This window comes from Python bivittatus, unplaced genomic scaffold (genome assembly GCF_059951505.1).
Source record: "Python bivittatus isolate LINGU-HERP-01145 unplaced genomic scaffold, Pbiv_v1 ctg000030_np1212, whole genome shotgun sequence".
Taxonomy (NCBI): Eukaryota; Metazoa; Chordata; class Lepidosauria; order Squamata; family Pythonidae; genus Python; species Python bivittatus.
Genome location: NW_028277031.1, coordinates 1,345,627 through 1,357,895, shown reverse-complemented (window position 1 = coordinate 1,357,895; position 12,269 = coordinate 1,345,627). Strand labels below are relative to the sequence as shown.

The window sequence follows — 12,269 nt, the reverse complement described above, 5'->3', positions numbered from 1 at the left end:
ATGTCTTTATGTTAGAGGTATGAACAACAAGTATAATGCTATTTGCTATTGGCCAGTACAATCTGTGGGGGACACTGACTGCTTTCTGTCTGGTGAGGCACAGTTCTTAAAGCAAAAGCCTGGTGAGGCCAGGCCTGAGTTTTGGGATGAAGGCATCCTTAAGGCAGATCAGGTGAGGTCTGGCTTGCTACACTGCATATTGAGATAGGCCTAGTTGAAGGACACACCTTTCTTCAGGACACAGTTCTTTCCTAGGCTGGATTCTTTGTTGGACTCCAAGGGCCAACAAAAGGCCTAAACTGAATCTTGCCCCCTAGCTTAGCAATGTCCTCTATATATCTGAATCCTTAATGAAATGGCAATTTATTCAGTACGTAAAAGGAGGTAGGCGATTCTTGAATAGAGTTTGTGTGTTTGAACTTGATTTTCCAGCAATTCAGAGGGGTTTCCTTCCAAAGAATATGGCCCAAAACGTGGCCTGTCTTTTTGAAAGTGTATTTAAACATTTACACACCAACTTCCATTCAGATAATTAAGGGTGGCTTTTTAAAACAAAAACAAATTACTTCTTTAGATAGAACCCAGTGGCTTGGGAAAAAAATGTCTGTGCTGTGATGGAACAAGCAAAGTTCAGACAAGCAACTGGCAGTGGGTTTCAGTCACAACATAGAATGTCTCTTACTATCTTGATTTCAGCAAAGCGTTTACAAAATACCCCATGACATTCTGATTTCGCACACTGTTAACTTATAGGGAAAATCCATTAGAGACCTTTGTTGAATGCCAGTTCTCCCAAGACCAGAAACAGATAGATGGAAACTGTCCTTCCTGCCTCAAAAAGAGTGACCTCCAGCCCATTCCATCCCAACAGGCAGAAGAAAAAGGCACAAGAATTTAAGCTTTAACTTCACTATAAATAGGGCTAGCATTTGATATACAGCTTTGCTGGAATTCTTTCCTAACAGCTTCATTAGAGTTGGGGGAGAGGGGGTTAATATAGAATAAATATATTATCAGAGCCCTTGAATGCCTGGTTGCGCTTGCTTCCAGCCTAGTATGATGGAGGTTCCAAGAGTTTCATCACTCAGCGGGAAGCGTTCATCTCCTTGAGAGTGGGAGAATTTCCCACAGACTGCTCCCAAGCAGGATTTATGGTCTTTTGACTGGAACAGCTGCAAAATGGGCAATCCCTCTCTTGGAGGCCAAAGCTCTAATGGAGACATTTATATTAATTTCATGACCAAACTGAGAGCTGCCTTTGATGATTCACCAAACAGGCAGCAGCCAACCATGAGATCTGATGTTTGCAACAATGTAAATGTCAAGTACAGGCAAACTTTCAGCCTTTTGCTGAAGATAAGGGCCAGAATGGGCTAACTCTGACTGACCAGTGTAAAGAGGGCATGTCTGATGAACGAGGCATCCCAAACAATTTGGAATCGTTAATCCAGCTCACTAAGGGAAGGCTCAAAGTATTGTGACACACTGTGGATGGGGAAAAGAGGTAGCGCTACTGTCTCTCATTGTCCCACCCTCCTCCTCCATCTACTTGTCAGAATCCTTGGATGTCAAACCCATGCAGCTGACAGCCAGCAGTGCCAGCATACACAGGGTCCTTATTTATAGAGTGGAATTTCTGGCCGTTTTGCAAAAGTTTGCCCTGTTAAATTTTCCCACTCTGTGAAGTGCTGTGCATGTGGATTGGAAGAGTATTTTGCAAGCCAATGCCCAGACACTCCAAGCCTGGCTTGTTGGGAAATGACTCAGCCCTCTCCTCCAGGAGCTTGATAAGGAGGCAGTCTGGCAATTAAGTGAAGCTCAGACATACAGCACTCATCCTGGACCCATGATCTTGCCTACTACTATTGATACCCAAACTGACTCTGTAATTAACCTTCTAGCTCTGATAGATTTTGGAGTCAAGGGCAGTTTGATAGAGTAATTGCATGCAAATATTTTTTGCCCGTTCAGGCAGTAGACCCACCAATGAGGGTGGAAACTAATAATGGCAGACATTTGTACTCTGGGCTGATTTCTGAATGTATAGTCCATCTTCACCTCACCATTTCTGACCATCAGGCGTCCTTACAGCCTAACTTTTCTACATATTCCAACAGTATTATGGATTCATTGGCTTCAGATGTACAACCCACATATCCACTAGAACCAAGAAGATATTATATTTGACTCTCAGAAATGTCAAACTCAGCTTGCGGAGTCTGAAACCTTCCCCTCTCCTCATAAATCAGCAGAACATTTCCCCTCTTTTACCTTCTAAATACTTTGATTATGCTGATCTTTGGGAGAAAGACGAAGGATAAATTCTCCTCCCTCCCATTCCTGTGATAATGTTATAAATCCCTGCAAAAGGCCAATATTCCATGTCCTCAAAAGAACTAGCCTAGCTAAAGGAGTTTCTTGACAATAACTTGCAAAAGGGGTCCTTTTACCACTCTGCATCCCTAGCCAGGATTGCCACGTGTGTGTGTGTGTGTGTGTGTGTGTTTTGCAAATTGCTTGAGGATGTTTCACAATTTTCACCTTTGGAATTTTGCAACCATTAGGAATCGCTCCCCCATTTCTCTGATTTCCAAAATTTTAGAAAGGCTACAGAAGGTCTGTGTTTTTACCTGGTTAGATCTCAGGGGGGTCCTACAGTCTGATTTTCATGAATACTTAACTGCCTTTGACATGTGCTATGGAATACTGGAATGCACAGTCATGCTCTATGGTTTAGTGAATGTTTCCTCAATCTTTATAAGGCTTATGGACCACATTTTTCACATATTGAACTCTTATCTGCTACAGTATTTGGATGACCTGTTAATTTTCTGAAGATCCAGGTACCCAAACTGAGCATATCTAAGCTTTGCTGGACTGGCTCTGCCAACACTTCATGTATGCTAAGCTAGAGAACTGTGTCTTTGTCCTGACTTGAATTATTTAGAATTCCATATATTTTCTGAGGACTCTGTAAAGTGGTCTCTATGCTTCTCTTGGTTGGTCCGTGGAAAGTGAAGGAGCAGCGTATGGGAAGATTTTTTAAACTTTTATCATCACTTTATCTCTCATTTTGCACCTTGTGCATGAGTACATTAGTAAGTATAGCTTACTAAGAAAGGGTCCCTTTTCAATAGGATTCTGATGTACGATAGGTGTTTCTATTATTCAAATAAGCTTTTGCCTCCCAGCTTCTCTTCGGCCATCCAGATCTTGCTGGCCCTTTTGTTCAAATGAATGCTTCTGATTTTACTTTAAGTACAACCATTCCCCAGACTGCTGAGGATTTTGGACACAAACTTTTCCCTTGCACCTTTATTCTAGACAGATACTGCTAGCAGGAAGGAACTATGAAGTTTTAAGTAAGGTACTTTCACAATCAATAATGCTTTTCAAAACTGGTGCCATCTTTTGGACAAAGCTTCAGCTCTCATCAAAGTTCAGACAGACCACAAGAACCTGGAATATATATTATATCTCAGAAATACAAACAGCACCCAAATAGATTGAGCACAATTTCCAGTATTATTATTGTTGTTGTTCACACAATCAGCCAGATGTTTAGACTGGATTTGGCATTTTTATCCATCTATCGAGTCCTTCCCAAGGACCTGGAATAGGCAGATGTTGTTTGATGGTTTGATAGTGTTAAAGGTATCGTCGCAGGATATAAGCTGTTCCAAGTAAAGCTGCCTGATGATGATGATGATGATGATGATGATGATGATGATGATGATGATGATGATGATTTAAACTTGTATGCCGCCCAACTCTCAAGAACTCTGGGAGGCTAATGTTCACCTCATCTCTGTCCCTAGTTCACAAAACAAGCAAGCTGATGGGATGTCATGCAAATCTGAATATTTTGTTCCCTATGACCTCCCACCTACTTTTATCACCAACAGTGTGCTGTGATACTCAGGGAACCAGAAAGCACACTTCACCAAATGATGCAGCAGCAGAATGCTTGCCTGGGGCCTCAGATAGATCACCTTTAGAGATACTGCCAATTCATCCTCCCCTTTTTCTTGAGGGCAGGAAGAATTGCATCAGAGGGGCCAGTTATACATTCCTCCTTCCCAGGGGAAGGAATTTTTATGGTTGCGTCATCACAACTGCCCAGCTGAACATTATGGTATATTTTAGACTACCCAACTTCTTCTCCTGACCTATCTGTCTTCCTGGAAAATCTGCTGCCATGCCAAATTTTTAACCACCAAATCAACCGGTCTGTTGCATCCCCTTACCTCCCCACAGGGTCCTTGGCACCTGCTTTCCTTGAATTATATTAACACGTGTCAAGGGTCTGGATGCTATACTAGTTCTCGTTGACCTTTTCTTGAAGATGGTTCATTTCATCTCCCGTAGGGGGGCTCGCTTCCATAGCAGAGACTGCCCAGTTGTCCCATTCTTATGTTTCCTGACCTGAAAGCATGCCAAATAATCCCATTTCCAACAGATATTCAATTCATTACCCGATTTTGGAGGACTCTTTTTCAACTTCTGAATGTTATTTTTCCTCAACACATCACCCATAATCCAATGGTAAACCAGAGAAGATAAATGCTACCCTCAAGCATTTTTTTTTTAACCGTTCAGAAGTGGTTTGCAACTGCCTCCTTCCTAGGGGTGAGAGAAAGTGACTGGTCCAAGGTCACCCAGCTGGTTTTGTGCCTAGGTAGGACTAGAACTCATGGTTTCCCAGTTTCTAGTCTGATGCCTTAACCACTACACCAAACTGGCTCTTACCTTTACAAGCAATACCTCTGTGATTACATGGACTGCCGTGGTGTCAGGTGCCCTTTCCCCTACCCCATACCGTGCCCCTCCACCCCTCGCTGCCTGCAGTCTCCTCCTGTTTCCTTGGGATGGGAAGGAAGGAGGGAGGAAGTGGAAATTCCTTTTCCTTCAGGGTTCCTGGATGGGGAGAGGGAGTGGAGGAGAATTCTTCAGACTTGGGAGAATCAATGGAAGGAATCAGGGATCCCTCCTGACCCAGCGGCCTAGCAGAAAAGGCATGGAAAAGCACCAGGCTCTCCCAAAAGTGAAGGAGTGGGGAGGGAGGGATGACTTGAAGTGGAAGATGGTAGAACCACGTCTGACAGGTCAGAAGCAAACATACTGTAGAAGGAGCCATCCCTCTCATCAAGAGAATGGCTTCAAGCCTGTCATACTATGCAGGTGGGAGAAAAAGTGCAAAAATTTAAACTTTGGTTTCACTGTAAGTATGGCTTCCATCTGATATAGAACAGTCGCTGGAATTTGTTTATAACAGCTTTGTTAGCTTTTTTTTTTTTTTTACAATAAATTTACTTACCAGAGATTTGTTTTTGAATGCCTGCTTATACCTGCTTTCAGTACTAGTGTTATGGAGAAAAACCTGAAACCTCCCTCTTGAGATTTTACTTTTTGAACTTGCCTGCCAAAATCCTGTTAGTTCTCCCCTTTCCTTTTTCCAGAGATACGGGTGTTTTTATATTCCTTCTATAGTCTTTGCAGCAACCTCTGCTTACTCAGCAGGAAGCAGTCATTCAGTCAAACACAATGGGAAATCAGCCGCTGTTCAGGACATGACTTTTTTGTTGCACGTAGCTGAGCACATGGTCTCTCAGAATAGAAAGTCCTCTGGTCACTCCCCTCTGTTTCTTCTCTATTCCTCCTATTGAAAACTACTGTCACATGGGCGGGGCGGGGGGAGGCAAGTGGAGGCAAATGTTGTGTTGTAAAGTTGCAACACAAACTCTGTCCCTCTTGTGTCCAACATCAGGACACAAATATGAAAGACCAGGGTTTATATCATAACATTGCAGTGCAAATTTGTCATTTTTTATCATCAAAGTTTGTACCAGATGATTATGTGCTGCCGGTTACTAACCTGCCTTTAAAAACAGAGCCAGATAACATTATTATCTGTTACATACTCTGGCTGTTGCCTGATTGTGGAGTTAGATATGGCTGTGTCCTCTGTCGATGGACACACTCCAAGCTTCTCAATTTAAGGTTAACTTGAAGAGAAGGTCCAAATAGTATCATCTCTCCAAGGAGAACAACCTTGTCTAGATCCAGCTGTAGGCTTGAATCGATTGAAGCTTATCATTAAATCATTTTGGATTTAAGTTTTAGTTTGTTCATTCCAAACCATCTTCATATATCAACCTAAAAGTCTTTCAGCTTCCCTGGAAACTGTAGGTAGAAATTAAGAGTTGAGCAGAGTATTGTCCATGCACTGATGAAATGTCCACCTAAACCACCAGTAAATTCCCCAGTAGTTCACATAAAGTATAGAGTAGGCAAGAGAGAACATAAGCCAATGACTATGGGAAGGAAGAGGAATCTCCCATCGGCACATTCTGAGATGGATCTTCCAGGTAGGAGAGAAACTACATCATGACTCCAGAAAGATGGTCTAGAAGGATACTCTGAATTAAAAATTCTTCCAAGCAAAACGTAACCCCATGAGGGAGAAGAATTCTAGCCATGTCCATTCCTTGTGGTACTTTCCACTAAAGGGAAGTTGAAAGCCTGCTTTCTACTTCTAAGGTTCTTGTGTACTGTTGCTATGCAACCTTCGCTATTGCCTACTCCCCACTTCAACTTTTCCTCTTTCACATCTGTCTTCCATGTCTGTTTCTACTTTGGACCCCCCACCTCTTTTGCTTTGCCCTTCCTTGTCCCTGAAGCTAACCCTCAACCGTCTCAACATGCTTAGCCACCAGTAGTTATTACACCAACCAGACCAGGCTGCTTTGCAGTTTGGAGGGTAAGGAGAACAGGGTAAAAAGAGGACTCTGCTTTTCTTGTGGCTCGCAGTTCTGTAGATGCAGGGACAGAAAGCTCCAGGGGAAGCACTGAGGTACATTCCAGACAGGTTGCTCTTGGCTTGGTGATGTTTCTCAACATCCGGTGAAAATAAATATTGGTGGGGGGGAGCATTTTGGTTTTCAGGCTTTTATGCGCATCTTTGGTATCGTATCTCTTTGAAAGCAAATTCTGACCTGGTGAAATGAAAAGGCTATTTTCTGAGCTTGATATCAGCTGTAAATAAAAACAAGTCAATTTTCCCCTAGCTATAAATATGGAGATGATTCTTTAGTGAGCTGTAAAAAATAAATCCCCTCCTTCTAGGGAACCATTGTGGAGCTTGGTGTGGACATTAACGTGGCACTGAAAGTGGCAGTTTTGTTTCCTGATCTTTCTGCTAATTGTGATATTTACAGGGGACAGAAATCTTCTCTTCTGCTAGAAAAGGAGGTAATTCTGCTCCTTAACGAGAGGTCAGTTTGGAAAGGGAGCAGCCTAGAGTCAGTTTGCATCTTCTCTAAATATACCCTGCTTTTTCTGGTTAAAAAAGCCATTGTTTTGCCATTGCTGTTTATATACTGAAGTTGAATTTTACTGGTAGGAACTTTCTAACCTTTCATTGAAGAAAGCACAGTTGTCACTTCTCGTTCACACAACAGACAAGCTCTGGGTTACCTTCTGCAAAGTGCCTTCTGCCAGAAGTGCCATTTTGTTATCAAATCTGCGCTATGGCCTCCTGTGGAGGTCATTCAGGGAATGGTGCAAAGGGAAAGCTGGTAGCCCTCACAACTGTGCATTTCAAAGCCCTAGCAGTCTTCATGGGTAATTCTCTGACAGAATCAGTTCAGCCCCGGTGGATCGCTTGGACTGGGGCTCAGATTCAAAGGAAGAAGCTCATGACCCTCGTGGGAGCCCAGAGTCCTGGACTAGATTTGCTGTGACCCAGCAGAACTTCCCAGATTTCCCATTTTGTGTGGATTTTGACAACTACATTTTTCACATGACTGAAGACACAGCAGCCCTTATGTTTTATGGCCTCATTTTATGCTAATTCCTTCAGAAAATGCTTCTTCATCCCACCCCCACCCCCCAAATCTTCTATTATTCTTTGGGTGGAATTTAGAACAAGATGTAAAATTATGGCCAGTTCATTAACAGAGTTGGAGATAACTCTTGGGCAGAGTGGGGGGGCGGGGGGGAGGACAAAGAGGATGAGGCCAAAGGAGGATGGAGTTAGCTCCAGAGCAATAAATAACCAGACAGCCCAGGATATAAATTAAAATGAAATAAGCAACTATATGAATAACTAAAATAAGTGTTCCATTTCTGCTTAACAAGGTCCAGAGGTAAGGCAGCACGTAGAGATATTTTTGTCTTATTTGTGAAGTATTATCTCTTTTTCCTAAAACTGAAATTAAACACTTTGAAGCAAGAGCTGCACAAGCCCAAACCCAGAGCAAAATGGGGCAATTGGGCCTTTTTCAAACTACCAGTGGAGAATGTGACATTGACCACCAGGGGCAGGCGCCACGTGACCAGTGTCCTCCATACCGGGGATCATCAGGCACAGGCAGCCCACCCTCATTCCGTGACATTCAAGCCAGATTCACACTTAGTGGTCCCATGCGGTTCATCAGCTTCAGGAGCTCAGCATCTTGGGTGGAAAAGGAGGTCCTGTGTGCCATGAAGAGCAATGTTGGATGCTCCCCACTTTCAAAATGGTTTTGGCTGGCCAATGCCTCTATCCCTCTGTTTTCTTTTCTGGGGAACAAGACTTTATTTTTCTCCATGTTCTGACTGACAATCATTCCAGTCCATTGGAATGAAACATTATCACTCCTTGTCAATACCCCTTCCCTTTACACCCCTCCCCTCCCACACTGTTTTCCTGAAATTTGCTGCAGAGATGCAGATGCAGAGATATTTATTTATTTGTTTGTTTGTTTGTTTGTTTACCAAATTTAAATGGACCCCCATCTCATGCAAAATTACTCTGGGCAATGAACAATAAAACCAGAGATTAAAACTTTCAATAAGACCAATGAAAACATACATGGATAGAACAAAATAAATAAAGCAAGATCACAGCAGGGGAGATATTATGTAAAATAGCCGGCATGCAGGCTCCCTCTCACCAGGGGATCTTTTTTCCAGGCTTGCCGGAAAAAACAGATCCAAAGAGCTCTCCAGAAGGTCACAAGGGTTGGGGGTAACCTCGCCTCCGGAGGGACGGTGATCCAGAGGGCGGGTGCCACAGCAGAAAAGGCTCATCTCCTAGGTCCCATCAGATGGAGCTCCCTCGCAGACGGGCCCGCAAGATGCCCTCCTTGCCCGAGCTGATGGGATGGGTGGGTGTAATCAGGAAGAGGCGATCCCTCAGGTAACCCGGCCCCAGGCCGTGAAGGGCTTTAAAGGTCAAAAACAGCACCTTAAACTGGACCTGGAAGCAAACTGGCAGCAATGCAGCTCATGGAGCAGAGGTGTAACTAGCTGATCTCTGAAAGCTAATCTGGATTGGACTTGGTTAGCCCTTGGATGAGGGACCCCCAGGAATTCTCAGAGTTGTAGACTATACTACAAAGTGAAAAAAACATAGTGGGAGAAGCAGCAACAAACCACATCTGTGTGGCCACCAAAACAACGGCATATCCATGTTCATGAAATCACCAGGAGTCAAGCTCAACTTGAGGGAGGCTTGACCTTTTTTGCTGGTTGTGGGAACTCTGTTCCAGGTTTTTTTTCCCCATCAAAATAGGCAGAGCCACCGAAAGTAGACAGAGTCAGCAGGAGACAGATCTTCCACTATTCCATCTTTCCGTCATGCCCTTTTCCTCCATCTCCTGGCCTGTTTGATGGAGGTGGGGTTTGGAGTGGCAAATGGGAAGGCTTTCTCTGCCCCCTCTTCTGGGGCTGGGGGTATTCTTTAAAGGACATGTGCACTATTGCCTTCAACTAGCATCACAGCTTCCTGGTTGCCTTGGAAATCAAAGCAGCAGGTCAGACCGTTGAATCTGTTCCAGGACTGGACCACTGAAGTCTAATCACCCCTCAGACGTTCCATGGCCTGCAAAAAAAGCAAATCTAGTCTCAGGTTTTCTGATTGCCTCCAATCTCTAATGCAAACGAACATGATATAATTATCACTGTGTTTCTCAAAATGTACATCATGAGAGAGGAGAGGTTTAATTCAGCTTCCTATGCATTTAAAAATAGAATCATTCTAGCTTGTTCCCTGACTTGGTTGGTTTCTATGGTTGATTTTTAAGGGATGTTGGTGGCTTTCAACACACACCTCCTCCTTTCTTCATAGCTCTAGTTACTGGTGGGACCATCCAGGAGTCAAGAACTTCTGGGTAAACCATGGGGGGTGTCAGGTTTTTGTCAACCAAATCTCCAACAGAAAGGGAGGCAGGCAGTGGGTCCCTTACTGGTCTTGCTGGTCATAATGGGCTTATAAATCACAACTGGGCCAGGCATACATGGACTACAGGCCTGTTAGAGGCAGAGGTGCTGATTCCCAGATGTCATTCCCTCTGGCTGGATCAGGAGAGGTTAGTGTTTTCTGGGACCCAAATCTTGTGGAAAGCGATTTTTGAATGTGTGTGTCTTTTATTTAGTAAGGAAGGTGCTTGGAGCAGTTTTTTCAAAAGGCTATGCTAAAAGAAGTACAGTTTAAAAATAACAAGAGAAGTAGATATAGATAGCTTTATTTTAATGTAAAGTATTTTACTTTTTTTTTTTTTTAATCTGCGCTCAGTCATTACCGACTCTGCAGTGACTGCTTGGACGAGTCCTTGCAGTTTTCAAGGCAATTGTTTTTCGGAAGTGGTTTGCCAGAGCCTTCTTCCTAGGGCAGAGCCCAGCTGGCAAGCGCAGGAGGCGGGGCTTCCGTTGCTTCGCGCCCTTTTCGGGCGTGCGCGGTTTTTTGCACTTACCGGCAACTGCTCCCGACTCCTTTTTGCAAGGCGCCGCCAGCATTTTTCCTCCCACCGGAGTGAGAGTCCCCATTTATCTACTCACGTGAGTTTTCGAACTGTTGGGTTGACAGGAACTGGGGAGGAAACAGGAGCTCACTCTGCTAACGCGAAGGCTGGACTTGAACCGCTGAAGCATTGACCATTTCTGGCCGGCAACTTTCAGCGTCATTAAGCCGCTGCACCACCGCGTCCCCCATAAAGTATTTTACATAGTCAATCATTAAAGACTTGTTAATGCATTTTTCTTCAGAATACACGTGCACCCAATTCAACTAATCCTCCAGCCGGGCTCTGTGCTTTTCGATGCAAAATGTGTGGCAGGTTTGATGCTTGGCTCCCACACCTGGAGAAGTAAAGCAAGTCCTCTTTCTGCCTTTCCAAACATAGCCCCTTCCCAGCGGTCTTTGGGTCACAGCAGCCCTGAGCACAATGAAGCACCAAAGAATGTGCAGAGGTGTTTCCTTGCATGACTTTAGTAATTCTGACAACCATGCTGTCTTGTCAACCCCACACCGAAGGAGGAATAGAGTGGTTGGGAGAATGCCCTAGTTTGCAGCTTTGCCTCTGTGCCATCTGGCAGAGTATCAAAATATGCCAGGCCTTCCTGTTGCACGCAAGGTGTGTGTGCACACAGGTGTTCTTCTTCCAGACTTTTCTACTAAAAGCAGGGTTAGAGAAAAGCCAAACCCAATGCCGGAAGGAAGGCAAGGGAAATTTGATGGGGAAGAGGCTTACATTGCCACCCTCTGTCTTGAAGAAAGAGAAGGGTTAGAGCATCTCTGGAATCCAACTGCACTCTTCACTTTGTGCACTGAAAATGCTGCATTTGAATTTTGGGAATATGTAACTCCTAGAGGATATCTTAGATTATCTGCTGCTCTCTGCTGAATATATTCTATTTCTGGAGAGAGGGGAGGGGGAAGGAGGTAAGGAAATGGGCAAGATTATCCAGAAAATATCAGTATAAAGTGATAAGGAATCACCATAATACGGGGAGGGATGCTGTGTTTCTTGGCCCTGATCCCACCCCCCCACCCCGGTTCTTCTCCTTGTTGGCTGGAACTGTGGTGGTGCCTCCCCTCAGAAGAAGTTCCGGAAGGGAGCTGGACTGGGGTTGGGTTTGGGGACGGCAAGCAGGCTGACTGGGGAGAAGGCAGTGGCCATCCTGTCGGGTGACTGGCCCCTTCTCGGAATCTGGGAAGTGAACTTTGTGTAGTGGTTGTGGCCCAAAAGCTCAGGGCAATATCAACTTCCTCCAGTCAAGAGTTGTGAGGGGCTGAAGAGGCTGGACAGTTTGCAAGTATTAGTCTTGAACGGGTTCGATTCCTACTGTTAAGTTTATGATGCAGTGTAAATGATGCCAGTCCATTTTTCTTAGCAAATGAAAGCTGCATGCCAGAAAGGGGGCTTGAAAAATATCAGCGAGAGCCACCGCCAGGGGTGAATGAGCTTCCCGCTCTGTACGTGAGTGGGAAACAGGGAAGCTTTGAA

The 12,269-nt window shown here is 44.3% G+C and overlaps 1 protein-coding gene across 2 annotated transcripts in view; it reads left to right on the top strand.

The window, feature by feature from the left end:
* PRKCB (protein kinase C beta) overlaps nucleotides 1-12,269 on the top strand; it is a 189,151-nt gene that overhangs the window by 163,066 nt on the left and 13,816 nt on the right. The gene's annotated exons all lie outside the window — the stretch shown is intronic.